The sequence below is a fragment of the Rhinolophus sinicus genome, linkage group LG13 (assembly GCF_036562045.2).
Source record: "Rhinolophus sinicus isolate RSC01 linkage group LG13, ASM3656204v1, whole genome shotgun sequence".
NCBI lineage: Eukaryota > Metazoa > Chordata > Mammalia > Chiroptera > Rhinolophidae > Rhinolophus > Rhinolophus sinicus.
The window spans coordinates 25,683,314-25,702,473 of NC_133762.1; the positions used below are offsets into that span (position 1 = coordinate 25,683,314).

Here is a 19,160-nt window from a genome sequence, read left to right on the forward strand (position 1 = left end):
ACCCCATGGTGTTTTCTTTGTTTTGTTGTTGTTCTCAATGAATTTTGCCAACATTTTAAAATTGGGAGACTTCAGGTCAAAATTCAAATTTCCAACTTCTCTTTTACACCGAAAGCACGGGGCTGGGCCCACCCACATGGCTAGGAGTCGTGGGCAGGAGTCAGGTGGGGGCCGTGGAGGGAACAGGCCCTGTCCTCCCCAGATACACGCCCTCCTCTGCCCGCAAACTGCTTTCAGAATCTCTTCCAGTCTGCAGCTTTTCCTTGGCCCCATTTTTTGGAGGAGGAAACTGAGGGGACTTGCCCAAAGGAAGCCCCGTTGTTGCTGCTTTGATGAGAGTGATCAAGGTGTTTGAGAGGGGCTTAGAGATCACCCAGTGTGTAAAAAAGAAGGCAGAAAGGGGACCCATCAGAGACGGTCCATGGAGGTTGTCTCTAGTGGGTTTGGAGCAGTGGCACTGCAGCAAGGATCGGACTTTTGTTCTTGCTGCCTGTACCCTGGCTGCAACACTCCGGGGTCCCCTCTATACCTCAGTCCCTGATCTAGAAAATGGGGGTGATGTCCCCACTCTCGTGGGTGTTCTGGGCCTGCTGTTCCCACACTGGCCCCAGCAGCACATGGGAGTGAATCAGACCTCCGCTTAGCTTCACAAAGGCAGGTCACAAAAACCTCACAAAGGAGGCAGGTGGGAAACGCCCAGAGAAGGTTAAGATGTCCCCCAAGATTACAGTGAACTGGTAAAAGAGCCAGACTTAAAGACACACACCCTGACCACAATGTCTGAGATTTTCCCCACCACGCCTCCTCTTCAAGGCCTCCCTTTCCCCCTCTGCCTAATGGGGCTGAGATTAGATGCCTAAGGGCTGCCAGGCCCAATGTCCTGGGATCTGGAATTTGGGCGTTCTGGGAGACGCTCAGGGCTGCCTGCAAAACTTGCCTGGGCATATGCTGCCACCATGTGGCAGGCTCTAGGAATGCAAGAGGGATTTAAATAATCCTTGGCAATGAGGACCCATTGGGCCCTTGCTTTGGGATACACAGGTCAGCACTCTGGATATGACAGCTGCTCACATGACACAAGCAGGCCGTTGAAAGAAATAAAAACTGTCCAACAAACAGACAGAAGGTGCTCACTTGTACTTAGTCATTCAGCAAATATTTTTTGGCACCTACTGCGGCTCATGCCCTAGAGACACTCCTGACAGAAACGATTCCTGTTCTCGTGGAGTTGACATTCCCCTTGGGGAAGACAAACAATAAACAAGATAAAGAAAAAAAGTAGACATTGTGTTACTTTCTGGTAAGCACCATGGAGAAAAATACAGCAGAGGAGGAAGATGGGAATGTGAGGGAGGGAGTGTGTTTTAACTTTAAATTAGAGTGGTCAGGGGAGGATTCCTTGAGGTGATATTTGAGCAAAAATATGAATGTGGTGAGAAAGTGGGCCATAAAGGTAGCTGTGGGGAGAGTTGCCAGGCAGGGGAACAGCAAGTGCAAAGGCCCTGAGGCAGAAACCTGCCTGGCCCATGCAGTTGCTGTGGGTGGAGTACAGGGAGAGTAGCAGGAAATGCGCTCATAGAAACTGTGGGGACCGTGTCACTCAGGGCCTTGTGGGTGATATGGTCTGTAAAAACTTTGGCTCTTACTCTGGGTTAGCAGGAGTCACTGAGGATTCTGAGCAAAGGAGGGACAGGATCTGACTTAGGTTCGAACAGAATCCCTCTGGCTGCATGTAGGCGGTGGGCTGTACTGGAGGTTAGGTTAGGGCAGAAGGAGGGAGCCCAGTGGGGAGGTAATGGGTCGTGCAGGCAGGCGACGGTGGCTGGACTCCGTCAGGATGGTGGCCGGGGGGGGGGGGGGGGGGGGGGGGGGATGGTCGAAATCTGGATCTATTTTGAAAGTAGAACCTTCAGAATTTGCTGATAGATCCCATTGCAGAACCACCACACAATGGACCACGCCATAGCCATTTAAAGGGACAAGGGATACCAAAAGCACTGGCAACCAAAAGGAAAAAGCAGATAAACTGGACATCAAAATTAAAAACTTCTGTGTAGCAAAGGACAAAATCAACAGAGTGGTAAGGCAGTGTCGGATGGGAGAAAATATTTGCAAATCATGTATCTGATGAGAGGTTACTATCCAGATATGTAAAGAACTCTACAACCTGACAATAGAAAACCCAATTACAAATGGGCAAAGGACGCAAAATGGACATTTCTCCAAAGAAGATCTATGGATGGCCAATAAACACATGAAAAGATGCTCCACTTCACTAATCACTAAGCAAATGCATATCAAAACCACAATCAGAGACCACCTCACACCCACTAGGTTGGGTATTATCAAGAAAACCAGAAAATAAGTAGAGAAATTGCTATGGAAAAATTGCAAGTCTTGTGCACCCTTGGTGGGAATGTAAAATGGTACAGCTACTGTGGGAAACAGTATGGCTGTTCCTCAAAAAAATGAAAAATCCAGCAATTCCACGTCTAAGTATATACACAAAAGAATTGAAAGCAGGATCTTGACCAGATATTTGTACGTCGATGTTCATAGCAGCATTATTCACAATAACCAAAAGGCAGGTGCAAGCCACGTATCCATCAAGGCATGAGTGGATAAACAAAACGGGGTCTAGACATACGAGGGAATGTAATTCAGTCTTTAAAAAGGACGTTCTGAGACGTGCTCCGACGTGGGTAAACCTTGAAGTCCGTATGCTGAGCGAAAGCCGCCAGGCACAAAAGGGCAAATGCTGTGTGTTTCCACTCACATGAAGTGCCTAGAGCAAACTCACAGAGACAGAAGGTAGAAAGGTGGTTGCCAGGCGCTGGGGGAAGGGAGGAATGGGGAGTCAGTGTTTAATGGGGACCGAGTTTCAGTTTGGGAAGAGGAAAACGTCCTAGAGATGAATGGTGGAGATGGTTGCACAACAATGTGAGTGTACTTAATGCCACTGAACTGTCCACTTAAAATTGTGAATTTTACCACCATTTTTTAAAAAGTCAAGGTAGATACATCTTCATATGCCAACATGGAAAGATGCCCAGTGGCACCGGGACATGAAAGAAGGCACGGCAGGGCAGTGTCCCGGTATTGTTTATCTTGAAAACCTTCACCATTAGCTAAAAGTTTTTTTAATGTGAATAACACGGTATTGAAAGTGTGGGGAAACTTTTAGTGGTTGTGCAAAGTGGTACGACCTCCAGTTTTAAGTACTTCTGCCATAGATATCAAAACGGAAACTATCATAGGGCCCAGCAATGCTGCGTATTTACATTACAAAGACCTCCAGAAAGACCGATGGACATGTGTAATAGCAGAAACTTGTGAGATCACATCAGTGGCTACCGTTACCAGGAAATACGATGCCGCTTCTAAAAAGACAGAGGTAACTGCCGGAGAGGATCCAGACCAGCAGTGTCCCATGCCACTTTCTGGGAGGCTGGAAATATGCTACAGCTGTGCTGCCATATGGGAGCCATCAGCCACATGTGGCCACTGAGCACGCAAGACGTGGCCCGTGTGACTGAGGAACTAATCTTTTTATTTTGTTTGATTTTAATTACATTTAAATCACAATTAAATGTGGCTACCTACTACTGTATTGAACAGCACACATCTAGAACCATCTCCAAGATCTAGTGTTAAACGAAAAAAAGCCAAGTGCAGGCCAGGAGGTGTGGTGTGCAAACCCCACATAAATGAGGGGAATTCGGGAGTGTATCATATGTTTGGTGGAGGAGGTAGTCTCTCGCTGGAAGGGTCGTAAGAAACTGGCAACAGTGGCAGGCTAGGGCCTGGGCTTTGCTGAATATTGTTGTGTAACAACGTACCCCAAAACTTAGGGGCTTAACAAAACCACCATCCTGTGGGTCAGGAATGTGGATAGGACACAAGGCAACAGTCGTCTCTGCTCCAGTACTGGCTGCTGGCTGGAATGAAAAAGGTGACTTTTTCATTCCCATGTGTGGCCCCTTCATGAGGATGGCCCAGCTTAGTTCTCAGCTCCTCGGTTGGATCTCCATTAGAGTGGCTCCCTCCCCACATGGCCTCTCCAAGTGGCCTCTGCACAGGTAACCTCTTCACATGGTATCTTCATGTGGCTTTATACATGGCCCCTGCACGTGGTCCAAGCTGCCACGCCACGTGGTCTTTCCACGTGGTCTCCCCAGCACAGAAGCCATACTTCTTACGTAGTGGCTGGCTTCCCCAAGAGCATGGAAGTGAAAGCTGCTAGGCCTTCTTTAGGGCTTGCGCCCCAAACTGGTACCCCAGCATGTCTGTCACAGTCTTGCTGAATCCAGATGCAAGAGCAGGGCACTGCACAAGGCATGCACACCAAGTGGCTGGTTCACTGGGAGCCCCTAAAGTAAGTCTACCCCAGGATGGGGGTTGGGGGCCTTGGGTGGGAGGTGGAAGGAAGACCTACATCCTTTTCTAACTTTAAAACAGTCCCCATGGACAGGGATTACCTTAGTTGTCTGAGTGTAGAAAGCCATGCGAGTACATTGCATGGTCCTACCCCCACACCTTTGCTCATGCCGCTCCCTCTGCCTCTAACACCCGTGACCAGGTGGCGGTGGAGCCCAGCCTCCTGCTACCTGAGAGGTCTGAGACCGCAGGGCAGGGGGCTCCAAGCCCAGCTTTCAAGAGAAATTTTCCAGCCTCATTGTCCATTCCTCTCCTCAACTTTGAAATTTGCTTCCTCCTCCAGCAAATTGACTTTAATTATAGGCGTGCCAACCACTGAGAGATGCAACAATCTAGGTGGTTCTCCAAAATCTTGTACTAAATGAAAGAATACCTGCTACATGATTCCATTTATATGAAGCTCTAGAATAAGCAAAATTAATCTATGATGGAAAATACCAGAACGGTGATTGCCTCAAGCTGAGGGATGAGCAGGATTGACGGGGCAGGGGTACAGGGGTACCTTTTGGGGTGGTGGTAAATGTTCAGTATTACTTTCCCAGGGCTGCAATACTGAAGTGCTACAAACTAGGCAGCTTAAAACAACACCCACTTATTCTCTCACAGTTCTGGATGCCAGGGGTCTGAAATCAGGGCCATGCTCCCTTTGAAGGCTCGGGGAGGGTCCTTCCTTGCCTCTTCCAGCGACTGGTGGCTTCCAGCAGTCCTGGCTGTTCCTTGGCTAATAGGTCCATCATTCCAATCTCTGCCTCTGTCTTTGCATGGCCCTCTTCCCCCTCTGTGTGTCTTCTCCTTTCTCTTATAAAGACACCACTCATTGGATTTAGGGCCCACCTCACGCAGTATAATTTCATCTTAATCAGTTACATCGGCAAAGACCCTATTTCCAAAGAAGGTCGCATCCACAAGTAACAAGGGTTAGGACTTGAATATATCTTTTTCAGGGACATAATTCAGCCCACCTCGTGTTCTGTATCTTGGAAAGAGTTGGGATAACACAGGTAGATGCACTTGTCAAAAATAATCTAAATTACACCTAAGGTGTGCATTTCACTGAATGTAATACTCACCTCTAGCTTATGATATGCATGCTGAAGAGGTTAGGGACGAGGTGGGCGGGTGTCTGCCACTCACTCTGCACTTAGTTGCCGGGTCTCTTTGGTCTCCTTTAATTGGCAGCAGTTCTTCAGTCTTCCTTGCTCATTCATAACCTTAACATTTTTAAAAAGTTCAGGCCAGTTACTTTGTAGAATGTCCCTCCCATGGGTCTGTCCAAAGTTTCCTCATGTTTGCGCTCAGGTTCTGCCCCTTTGTCAGGTATGACCCAAGTGATGAGGTGTCCTCGCTGCTTCCCCTCCGGAGGCACCTAAGAACTGTTTGTCCTGTTAACTGGTGATGCTATTGATCAGGTAGCCAAGGTGACATCTGCCAGGTTTCACCACTGTCAAGTTACTGTTTTTCTCTTGGTAATGAGTAAGAACCTTGTGAGAAGATATTTTAAAACTATTTAAATATCCTGTTCTTCCTCTAACTTTCACCCACTGATTTTACCATCCATTTATATGTTTGCCTCAATCAATCTATTGCTATGTAATAAATAACCCCAAACCTTAGCAGCTTAAAATAATAATTTTCTCCCTGTTTTTGCAGGTCAGGAATTCAAGAGTGGTTTAGCCGGAAGGTTCTGGCTTTCAGTCTTGCAGAAATTGCAGTGAAGGTGTCAGCGGGGCTACCATCATCTGAAAGCTCTGCTGGGGCTGGAACATCACTATCCAGTAGAAACACAATGTGAGCCATAAATGGGAACCACATGTCTAATTTTAAATTTTCTGGTAGCCCCAGTTTGAAAAGTAGAAAAAAAAATACAGGTGAAATTCATTTTAGTAATCTATTTTATTTAACCCAATATATCTAAAATCTCATTTCAACATGTTCTTAATATTAACAAAACAATGCTAACGAGTATTTGACATCTTTTTTTCATGCTGTCTTTGAAATGGAGTGTGTATTTAACACAGCATATTCCAGCTGGGCCCAGCCATATTGCAAGCGCCTAACGTTACGTGGCTAGTGGCTATTGTATTGGGTGCTCAACGTGTGGGTCTCTTCTTAGGGCTTCTTGAGTGTCCTCACGACACGGAAGCTGTCTTCCCCCGAGAGAGGGACCAGAGAGAGCAAGAAGGAAGCACATGCCTTTTATGACCTAGTTTTCCTACACAGCCTCACTTCTGCCATATTCTACTCACTAGAATGGAATCACTAAGTTAGGCGCCCACTCAAGAGGAAGTGAATTTGATTCCACCTCTTGGAGAGAAGGCTGTCAAAGAATTTGTGGACATATCTTAAAATTACCACACCCCCATATATCTGCTTATTCATATATATCACTATGGACCTATGGATTTTATTTTTTTCCATGGGTTCTAAATCCATCACGACCATTATTTGATGCTGAAATTGACCCAGATTGGCCAGTGTTAGCTCCTTTCTGAGGGCTTCTGTGGCCTTACACCATGTCCCCAGTATTCTTTGAGCATTTCCCTATTTTCTGGCACAAGATGTTCCAGGCTCAATTTCTACTTTTCTTACCCCTGCCCTGGTTCATTTTAGTGGAGAATGGAGATTTTGAAACCAAAATCTGGGTGCTGTTCAACTTTTTAATTTTTACCAATCTCCTGGGTGTAAAGTGAAATCTCCTGGTTGTTTACATTTGCATTTCCTATTACTAAGGAGTTTGAGCTTTCTCAACGTGCTTGTGGTTTTCCTCTTCTGTAAATTGCTCTCCACGTCCGTTGCCCTTTTTCCATTGGGTCTGCTGTCTTTTCTGTGGTTTATTTGCAAGTTTCTTGTATAGTCTAAGCACTGAGATTTTAGGCACTGCAGTGTCTTCAGATTCTGACATCTAGGTTTATTAACTTTGTCCATGATATCCTTTGGCTGGAATCCAAATAATCAAAATAAATTTTAAAAAAAAACAACAATTTTTTAAATAATTTTTTGCCTTTCATACATTAGTGCTTTTGTATTATGGTAAAATATAAATAACATGAAATTTACCATTTAACCATTTGAAAGGTACAATTCAGTGGCATTTAATATATTCACAGTGCTGTGCAAGCCACCATCATTCATTTCCAAAACTTTTTCATCATCCCAAACAGGTAACTCTGTACCCTTTAAACAATAACCCTTGCTCTCTTCCCCTCCCCAGCCCCTGGAAACCTTTAATCTACTCTCTGTCTGTACGAATTTGACTACTCTAGATACTGCATATAAATGAATTATACACTATTTGTATTTCTGTGACTGACATGTCACCTCACGCAGCATAATGTTTTCAAGGTCCATCCATGTTGTAGCATGTGTCAGAATTTCATTCCTTTTTTTTTTTTTAATTTTATTGGGGAATATTGGGGAACAGTGTGTTTTTCCAGGGTCCATCAGCTCCAACTTGTTGTCCTTCAATCTAGTGAAGAGCGCAGCTCAGCTCCAAGTCCAGTCGCCATTTTCAATCTTTAGTTGCAGGGGGCGCAGCCCACCATCCCATGCAGGAATTGAACTGGCAACCTTGTTGTTGAGAGCTCACGCTCTAACCAACTGAGCCATCCAGCCGCCCCTCCAGAAGCTCAGCAGCAGCTCATTGTCTTCAATCTAGTTGTGGAGGGCGCAGCTCACTGGCCCATGTGGGAATCAAACCGGCAACCCTATTGTTCAAAGCTTGCGCTCTAACCAACTGAGCCATCTGGTCACCTCAGAATTTCATTCCTTTTTATGGCTGAATAGTATTCCAGTGTGTATATATAACTTCTACTAGTTTTATAGGTTTGCACTTCATGTTAAGTCTTAATCCATCTAGAGTCCACCTTTGTTTGCAGTGTGAAGTAAAGACCCAGTTTGATTTGGGCCAGATTCCCAACACCACCTTCTGAACAATCTCTCCTTTCCCAGGTGAGCTGTGGGGAAGCCCTTGTGTATTTAGTTCTCTTACCCACATGGGCTGCTCCGACACCACTGCTCTGCCTCACTGGTCTGTTTCTCCTTGCGCTGGCACCCCGCTGCTTGTATTATAATGGTGTATGCCTTTTAACTACTGATAGGGGAAGTCTCCTCTTCCCTATTCTTTTTAAAGGTGGTGGCTAGGTTCTTTCCCTGCCACATCTCATCAAATCCTCAGAACAGCACTGTATCAATAGGTATGATCCTTATCCCCACATGACAGGTAAGGAAACTGAGGCCTCAGAGGGGAAGTAACTTGATGAAGTTTACAGAGCTGACAAGTGGCAGAGAGAGAACAAAATGAGGACTGTCTGGCTCTAGGGCCACCTCTTGCTCCCCAGCACCCAGCTGCCTCTCCCCACCTGCAGGCTGCTAGCTGTTATGTATAAGAAGGGGGAAGGGGCTGGAGAGGCCGGCTGGGCTGGCCACTTGCCAGTTTGCTCTCATATCCTTTTCTCATGTCAATTACCATTTAACCAGGAAACCACTGAGCATTTAAACAGAGAGACTTTCCAACAGGGAAGTGGTTGCAGGGGTGATGGAGGCACCCAGAAGCCAAGCAAGAGACTGCAAAGACGCTCAAAGACGTGCAGCAACAGAAAGCAGTCGCCATCTCTAAGCTGGAGGGACTGAGGGAAGAGGGAAGGTTACAGCAGCGGGGGGCCTGTGGTCACTCAACAAAGATAGAAGCACAGTGGACTATCTCGCGGGGCTGGATCCATGGAGGAGACTCAGTCATTGATGGAGATGCAGCACAAGGTGTAAAGAGAGGGAGAAATACTCTGGCTTCTCCCCTCCTGGCCTCCAGTCTCCCACCAGGACCTCCCATTGGCCACTGGGAAGTCAGCTGACCTGAAGCCTGGGAAATGCAGCTTGCAGAGGTCAGCCCCTCTATAACTCAGAGCAGAGCAGGGGACGGCAGGAAATTGATGTGAGGGCAAGGAGGACCAGTCCCTGCCTGATAGGCCCTTTCTTCCTGGTCCCAGTTCCCACCAGGTAGACCCCACTAGGATTCTAGCCCTGGCTTCTAGGATCTCTTGATACAACAGCCTCCTTCTGTCCCTTTAGCCTTCAGCTGTAGCTCACCCTGGGGTGCCTCATCTTGCCCTTTGGCCTCTCAGCTCTTCCATTATTTGTGCACGCAATTCCCTGTATTCCATTCCTTCTGTTTGAAATTCCTAACGTGGTCTCCGTTCTCCCGACTAGTCCCTAGCTGACATACCAGCCACCCCGTAATTTACAGAATGGCCACAGTGAAGTTCTGGAATGACTGAGTTATGAACCAGAGAGGAGAGCAGAGATTAAGTGATCTGGGTCCCCCAAGGCAGGGCCGATCCCGAGGTACCACGTGGGCCACACCGAGTCACCTCAGTGATCTCAAAACTGATGCGGAGTCGGCAGGGATGCTGGGATTCACGAGCCAGGCCCCGTGTGGCTCTGGGCCAAGGAACCAGGCTCTATAGAGGGCCTCCTATGTGCTTGTCTGTATTCACTCACCAGCCTGTATTGGTTTGCTCGGGCTGCCGTCACACCGCACCACAGACGGGGTGGCTTAAACAACAGAAATTTGTTTTCTCACAGATCTAGAGGCTGGAAGTCTCAGATCAGTGTGTCCATAGGGCTGATTTCCTCTGAGGCCTCCCTCTTTGGCTTGCAGATGGCTGTCTTCTCTCTGTGTCTTCACATGGTTGTCCCTCTGTGTGTGTCTGTGTCCTACTCTCATCTTCTAAGGACACCGGTCATGTGGGTTTAGGGTTTACTCTAATGACCTCGTTCTAACTTAACCACCTCCTTAAAGATCCTGTCTCCAAATACATTCACATTCTGAGACACTGGGGGTCAGGACTTCAATATGTGAATTGTGGGGGGAACATAGTCAGCCCATAACATCCCCCACTCTCACAAGGCGAGCATTCTCACCCTGTTTTCCAAATGAGGAAATGGAGGCCAGACAGTCCTTTGCCCGAGACCTCCCAGAGCTGGGCCTGCTCAGGTGGAGCAGCTGCTTCTCCACCAACCAGGCTGCAAGGAATCTTCTCTTGCGACTGCATCGACCCTGGGAGGGAAATAGGGTCCAATCACTCCTTTACTTCCTATCCTTGTGTGTAAGGCTGATCCATCATTCATTGTGCATTTACTATGAGCCAGATTCTTCTGCTAGCATGTTACGTGCACGCTATACACACACGACACAGCTCCTTCAGGCCTCTGCTCCAGCCCCCTAGCGATGCCTCCCGCAAGCACCAGTTTATCACCGCGCCTCCACACGCACAGATCCAGCTCCCGCTTTATTTTCCCTTCCACTGCCATCAACACCTGAAATTATCTTATATGCAGTTTTACTTCTTGATTGTCTTCCCCCCTCCGCTGGAAGCTCCCTGAGGGCAGCACCCGGGTCCTGATATATCCTCGGTGCCTAGATGAGATTCCCAATCAATCAGCAGCTTCATAGGTGCTCCATGTTGGTTCAGCAAATAATCAAATGAGTGAATTCTCTCATGGAATGCTCTCCAGACAACTATGAATTGGACCCCAGGATTCTCATTTTATAGAAGAAGAAACAGAGGCTTAGAGGACGTCCCAAGTTCACCCAGCTAGGAAGTAGTGCAGCTGGAATTCAAACCCAGGTCATTGCTCTCAGCCTCCACACCCAGGCCAGCCTCCTTGCCTTAACCTTCCTTCCAAATCTCTCCCTGCTCTGTGACTTCCCAAACTATCCTCCCAGCTGCCCGGAACCTCTCTCAGCCTGGAAATTCCCAATGCCGCGGGGCTGGGCTGCAGTATCATTTTGTGCCGGCAGGTGGCACCAGAGAATTCCTCGTGGCCACAGTCAGCAGTGTAGCGCTTCGGAGCATGAATGTTCCATAGTTTATTTAATCACTTTTAAGGATATTTCCAAGTTTTCGCTCCGCAAACCAAGCTATATCGTTGCACCTGTGTTCATAGACTATGAGGTGAGAATTTCTCTGGAAATGGATTCCTAGAAGTGGAATTGTAGAGAACAATGAACATCTTCAAACTGCATAGATTGCATGAACTTGCTAAGCTTGGTTTACAACCGAGGAGTGCTGGGGGACCAGAGGGAGCAGGTGGGTTATCCAGGGAAATACAGCAAGATAGCAGAAGCACCAGGTTTGGAGCTGGCTTCTCTGGCCATGAAGTTTTCCACTGCACTTGGACTATGCTTCCAATCTAGGCTCGAGTTTCATCTTTGTGCAAATATTTTTATATGTGTGGGGGTCTAGATCTGACTGTGCCCTTTGTCATTCAATCATCCATTCATTCATTTAATAAATGCATTAGTGGGATATAGGTTCAATGATGTAAGACTGGCTCAAATAACAAGCGTCTTCAAGACAAGAAAATGATTAACGTTCCTCTCTCACATCCATCTGAATGAAAGCTGTCTGGGTTTGGATGGTGGCCCGAGGTGTCAAGGACCCAGACTCTTTCTGTCTTCTAGCGCTTCCATCTTCAATCAGCAGTTTCCATCGCATGTTCCGAAGTGGCTGCGCTAGCACTGCCATCGTATCTACGTTCCTGCCAGTGGGAAGTAGAGAAGAGGAAGTAGAATTCAACCTCTTTAAGGGCACACACCAGAATCTCTTGTGCCACTTCCCCTCTCATTCTGTTGGCTGGAATTAGTTTTATGTCCCATACTGCTGCGAGGGAGGCTGGGAACAGTAGACATTAGCTAACACAGCTAACATGTTTCCTGCTAAAATTCAGGGTTCTAGTATCAATTAATATATTGTCCATTCTCTGCCACGCATACATTTTCTGAACGCAGACCACATGTGGGAGAAGGTGCAGCAGACTGGAAATAGCATCTGCTTGGAATTTGACCCGTCAGGTTTGAATTCTGCCTTTCCCAGCTATGTGTCATGACTCTGTGAGCCTCGGTTTCCTCATTTATAAGATGCAAACAAGAAAGTAAGTGTGCTCATCCATGTGGAAGTTGTGAGTTACAATGTAGACTTAGCAGTGAGCCTACTGTACAGCTGGCACGAAAGAAATGGAAGCTGTTTTTAAAATGAGCCCGACCCTGAGCCAGAGGTGACTCAGCAGAGGCCCTACCCTGGATTCCAATGGGGAGACATTCCTGGGCAGCCTCCTGTTGATAGAAGGCCGGAGACGTGTCAGCACATAACCCCAATGCGTCAATTACACATGAGTCAGAAGCAGTTATGACCGTAAGTCATAGAGTCGCTGCTCGGCCCAAGATAACTGGCACCCTTCCAATCTCACCTTTCCAGCCCCATTTCACAGAGAAGCACCGAAGCCTGGGGAAGAGCAATGGGCACAGTGTGATGACATTGTTTTATTTTATCCGTCTCCTCCTAATGGGGCATGTGGGTGGTTCCAGTTTGGAGTGATCAGAAACAAACTTGGCTGGACCACCCTATTCCTCTAGGAGTGGGGTTTTCCAGGGTAGCTAAGGGGAAACGGCATTGCTGGGGTGAATTGTGGGTCCACAGGGTGTGCCAATGGCAACAGAGGGAGGGGTCTCTCCCAATTCACTTATAGATCAGAGTTTCTCAAACTCGGCACTCTTGACATTTGGGGCCGCAGAATTCCCCGTTGTGGGGGCTGTCCTGTGCATAGTGGGATGTTTAGCAGCATTCCTAGCCTCTACCCGCAAGATGCCAGTAGCATATCACCACCCCCAGTGTGGCAACCATAAATGTCTCCAGACATTGCCAAATGCCCCCTGGGACCAAAATCATCCCCAGCTGAGAACAACTGCTGTAGGTGTACAGAGTCTGTGAATAGGATTTCTAAGCCCAGATTCTTTCAGGCAGATTTGTGGATATTATTGATTTTCTTCTCTCTAGGTAGGTACATGTTTTCTCTTTGGAAGCTGTACAATGACCTTGGTAGTAACTAGTTTAAGAGTAAGGATTTCAGGTCATTATTGGGACAATTAGTGGGCTTTTAAAAAGGACAATTGAAAACCCACAGCTAATATACTCAATGGGGAAAACCACTCCCCTTAAGATCAGGAACAAGGCAAGGTTGCCCACTTTCTCCACTTCTATTCAACATAGTGCTGGAAGTTCTAGCCACAGCAATCAGACAAGAAAAAAGAAATAAAAGGCATCCAAATCGGTAAGGAGGAAGTAAAATTGTCATTATTTGCAGATGACATGATACTATATAGAGAGAACGCCAAAGATTCCACCAAAAAACTATTAGAACTGATAAATGAATTTAATGAAGTAGCAGGAAACAAAACTAATATTCAGAAATCAGTTGCATTTTTAAACACTAATAATGAATTATCAGAAAGAGAAATTAAGAAAGCAATCCCATTTGCAATTGCATCAAAAAACTAAAATACTTAGATATAAATTTAACCAAGGAAGTAAAAGACCTGTAGTCAGAAAATTATACGACATTGAAGAGAGAAATTAAAGGAGATACATATAAATAGAAACATATAACATGCTCATGGAGAGGAAGAATGAATATAGTTAAAACGTCCATACTACCCAAAGCAATATATAGATTCAATGCAATCCCTATCAAAATGGCATTTTTCACAGAACTAGAACAAATAATCCTAAAATTGATATGGAACCATAAAAGATGCCAAATAGCCATGGCAATCCTGAGAAATAAGAACAAAGTTGGAGGTATCATGCTACCTGATATTAAATTATACTAAAAGTCCATGATAATCAAAACAGTATGGTACTGGCATAAAAAGACACATATATCAATGGAACAGAACAGAGAGCCCAGAAATAAATCCATGTCTATATGGTCATTTAATCTATGTAAAGGAACCAAGAATTTACATTGGGGGTAAAGACAGTCTATTTAATAAATGGTGCTGGGAAAACTGGACAGATACAAGCAAAGAAAATGAAACTGGACTACCTTCTTACACCATATACAAGAATAAACTCAAAATGGATAAAGACTTAAATGTAAGACCCAAAACCATAAAACTCCTAGAAGAAAATACAGGAAGTAAGCTCTTAGACATTACCCTTAGTAATATTTTTACTGATATATCTCCTCAGGCAAGGGAAACAAAAGAAAAAATAAACAAATGGGACTACTAACGTTTATGAAACTAAAGTTTTTTCACAGCAAAGGAAACCATCAACAAAACCAAAAATAAATCCTACTGAATGGGAGAAGATATTTGCTAATGATACATCTGATAAGGGGTTAATATCCAAAATTTATTTTTAAAAATATTCATACAGCTCAACACTAAAAAAAGAAACAATCCAACTTAAAAATAGGCAGAGGATATGAATAGACATTTCTCCAAAGTAGACATACCAATGGCCAATAGACATGAAAAGATGCTCAGTCACTAATCATCAGAGACATGCAAATCAAAACCACAATGAGATATCACTTCACTCCTGTCAGAATGGCCATCATCAGTAAATCAACAAACAACAAGTGTTGGCGAGGATGTGGAGAAAAGGGATCCCTCGTGCATTGTTGGTGGGATTGCAGATTGGTGCAGCCACTATGGAAGAGTATGGAGTTTCCTCAAAAAATTAAAAATAGAATCACCTTATGATCCAGCAATTCCACTCCTAGGTATTTATCTGAAGAAATCCAAAACACTAATTTGAAAAAATATGTGCACCCCTATGTTTACTGCAGCACTATTCACAATAGTGAAGATATGGAAACAACAGAAATGTCCAAGAATAGACAATTGAATAAAGAAATTGTGGTACATTTATACAATGGAGTATTACTCTACCACCAAAAAATGAAATCTTACCATTTGCAACATGGATGGACCTAAAGGATATTATACTAAGTGAAATAAGTCAGACTGAGAAAGACAAATACCATACGACCTCACTTATATGTGGAATCTAAAGAACAGAATAAATGAATAAACAAAACAGAAATAGACTCATAGATACAGAGAAAAAAACTGATAGTTGCTAGATGGGAAGAGGGTTGAGGGATGGGGGAGAAGGTGAAGGGATCAGAAAGTACAAACTGGTAGCACAAAATAGTCACGGGGATGTGAAATACAGTATAGGGAATATAATAAAAATGTAAAGATTATGTAGGGTGTCAGATGGGTACTGGGCTTATGGGGGGATTACTTCATAGATTATATATATGCCTAACCACTGAATGAATGAATGAATAAAATGAACAATAGATATTATATTATAACATTGTATCAATGTTACATTTCCTGATTTTGAAAACTATACAGTAATCACCTAAGAGAATGTTCTTAGGAAGAGCGCACTGAAGTATTTAGGGATAAAAGGATATCATGTCTGTAACTGACTCTTAAATGGTTCAGAGAAATTATGCACACAAAGAGAAAAGAATGACAAATCAAGTGTAGCAAAATGCTGACAACTAGGGGATCAAAGTGAAGAAGATATTAAAGTTTATGGTATTATTCTTACAACTTTTCTGCCCATCACCGCCCTTGAACTTTGCCCCCATCTTAGGCATTTGATTCTGCCTCTTCCTTCCTTTCTGGCTTTGCCCCATCTTGGTGACCAAAATCATTTATGTCAGTTTCTAGGCCAGCAAAAAACTTGATGCCCACTCAACATTACTCGGGACGTCCAACATGCATGTCACACATAATATGCTGAAAACAGAACACATTCTTCCTCCCCAAACCTGCTCCCACCTTGTTCTTCCCCAGCTTGGTCAATAGCACCTCCACCCTTCCGGTAGCTCAGGCCAGAAACCTGGAAGGCATCCTCAGCCTCTCTTCCCCTCACCCCTACATCCCATCAACCAGAAAATCCCGGCCACTCCATCTTCAAAACACATCCAGAATCGACTACTTCTCCCACCTCCATGGTCACCCTGGGCTGACCCTCCATTTCCTCTTACCTGGACCTACTGCCGTCATCTCCTCCCTGGTCTCCTGCCTCCTTCGGTCCCTGAATCCATTCCCCACAAGCAGCCAGGGGGATCCTATTAAAATGTAAAGTCAAGGTCACTGTACAATTCTTTATCAGAACTGCCCAATAGAACTTTCTCAAGGTGCAAACGTTCTCTCTCTGCACTGTCCAACTCATTATCCACCAGACACAAGTGACTAGTGAGCACTTGACATGTGAACAGTATAACTAAAGGACTGAATTTTTCATCTTTCTTTCTTTAGTAGCCGCACTCTGAGGGCAAGGCTATGGGAAACAAGCACTCTTGAACACAGCTGGTAGGAGTATAAATTAGTGTACGATTCCAATCACAATATCTACTTACCTACTGATAGGTTTGTCTATATCTACCAAAAGGACAAAGGCATTTGACATTTGTCACAGCAACCCCACTCAAGAGTGTGTCCTATTGATCTACCTTTACATGCAGAATGACATTATGTAAAAGGTTTATAACATCACAAAATAGGAAACAATCCAAGTGTCTGTCCATCAATAGGCAAGTAGTTAAATGAATTATTATGGTCCAGCCACACCGTAGACTACAATAAAGTTGTAAAAAAGAATGAGGACATAGGACACCTAAAGCACAAACCAAGAAAAAATAGATAAATTGGACTTCATCAAAAGTAAAAACATTTTCGGGGCAGCCAGATGGCTTAGTTGGTTAGAGCGTGAGCTCTCAACCACAAGGTTGCCGGTTCGAGTCCCGCAAGGGATGGTGGGCTGCGCCCCCTGCAACTAGTAACGGCAACTGGACCTGGAGCTGAGCTGCGCCCTCCACAACTAAGACTGAAAGGACAACAACTTGACTTGAAAAAAAGGCCTGGAAGTACACACTGTTCCCCAATAAAGTCCTGTTCCCCTTCCCCAATAAAATCTTTTAAAAAAAAGAGCTAAGCCTCCATATACTCTGTGACAAAGTAACCTCACTGCATATGCAACTTTTTAAATAAAGAAAGAAATGAAGTACTACAATATGGATGAATCTTGAAAACATTGTATCAAGTGACAGAAGCTAGACAAAAAATGATTCCATTATATGAAATAATATAATTTTGATTTTCAAAGCATGTGAATGTCCTACATATTAAAAATAAATTTTTTTCAAATATAAATTAGGTCATGTAATTCCTCTATTCAAAACCCTAGAGGGAAGAAACTTCCCAGTTCATTTTAAATAAAAACCAAAGACTCTCTAATCCCTTTCAAGGCCCTGCCCCGTGGGCTCCCTCTCTGACCTCACTTCCTCCCATCTCCCCCTCTCTGACCTAATTCCTGTCTCCCTAGCCTTCTTGCTGTTCCTGAACATGGCAAGCACGTTCCTGCCTCAGGACCTTTGTCCTTGCTGTTCCCTTAGCTTGGAACAATATGTTACCAGATATTTGCACAGCTGGCTCCCTCACCCCCTTTAGGTCTTGGCTCCAATGTCACCTTCTTCTTCTTCTTCTTTTTTTTTTTTTTTTTTTGTAAGATTTTATTGCGGGAGGAGAACAGGACTTTATTGGGGAACAGTGTGTACTTCCAGGCCTTTTTTCCGAGTCAAGTGGTTGTCCTTTCAGTCTTAGTTGTGGAGGATGCAGCTCAGCTCCAGGTCCAGTGGCCGTTTTTTTAGTTGCAGGGGGCACAGCCCACCATCCCTTGCGTGACTCAAACCAGCAACCTCGTGGTTGAGAGGACGCGCTCCAACCGAGTCATCAGGGAGCTCAGCAGCAGCTCAGCTCAAGGTGCTGTGTTCAATCTTAGTTTCAGGGGGTGCTGCCCACCATCCCTTGTGGGACTTGAGGAATCGAACTGGCCACCTTGTGGTTGAGAGCCCACTGGCCCATGTGGGAATCGAACCAGCAGCCTTCAGAGTTAGGAGCACGGAGCTCTAACCGCCTGAGCCGCAGGGCTGGCCCCCAATGTCCCCTTCTTGAACAGGCCTTCCCCGACCCCCGACCCCACCCCCCAGTAGACTCTGTCATGTCCCCTGCTATTTCCCTAAAGCACTACCTGAGCCAGGTTGGTGCTTAATAAACGTGCTGAGTAAACGAATGAATGATCTCAGGCACTGTTTGTATGTTACCATTGTGCTGGCCACTAGGGGGTCTCCAGACACCAGCCACCAGCGGTAACCAGGCATCCAGACTGCTTGGAGGTCTGGGACACCCAGAGCTTTGGAGGGGGTTTCCCTGAAATATGAGACCCAGCCCCCACCAAGGCAAGTGGCCTTAATTAAGCTCCTGGGTTGAAAATCCAAACGTGTAAATTAATCAATGACGCAAGTCCAGCCAGTTTCTCCAGAATTCACCAGGACTTGGGCTACAACCTGTCCCTGCCATCAAAGCGCTTGTTTTTCCTGGGAGCAGGTGAAGAAGGAAGCAGGGAAGGAGCCTGGGCCCGGCTGGGGACAGTGACTGCCTGTAGCAGGAACATTCGGGAAACAGACCTGAGATGACGGGATGACAAACCGCTGAGGAGTTCAGGGCTTCAACTTTCAGACAACCAGGGTAGGATATTGCCTCTGAAAGACATCTCGAAGGGATCTTAGAGCCCCTCCCCGCTCCCCTCAGGCACCCCTCTTGGGTCCTTCCGTGGCCTCTAGGGCGGCTCCCATTGGGTGACATTGTATGGCATTTATGTGAACGATTATTGTATACTTTGTAGCCAGCTAGACCTGGGTAAAACCCTGCCCCTGTCCTTTACCTGCGGAGGTAAGTAAAAGCCTGTAACGGAGCTTAATTTCCTCAACAAGCATTAACTCAGTAAACGAGCGTCTACTATGTCTACTGTGAACAAAGCAAGTCTGGGCCTCAGGAGCTTGTCTTCTGGTGGGGGAGA

At 45.4% G+C, this 19,160-nt stretch overlaps 1 long non-coding RNA gene across 1 annotated transcript in view; it reads right to left on the minus strand.

Annotated features, from left to right (window-relative positions):
* The window catches only part of LOC109444591 (uncharacterized), a 212,080-nt gene that overhangs the window by 192,269 nt on the left and 651 nt on the right, over positions 1 to 19,160 (minus strand). The window contains exon 2 of the long non-coding RNA XR_012491265.1: positions 16,288 to 16,371. This is a non-coding gene — a long non-coding RNA (uncharacterized LOC109444591). The remainder of the gene's footprint in view (positions 1 to 16,287; positions 16,372 to 19,160) is intronic.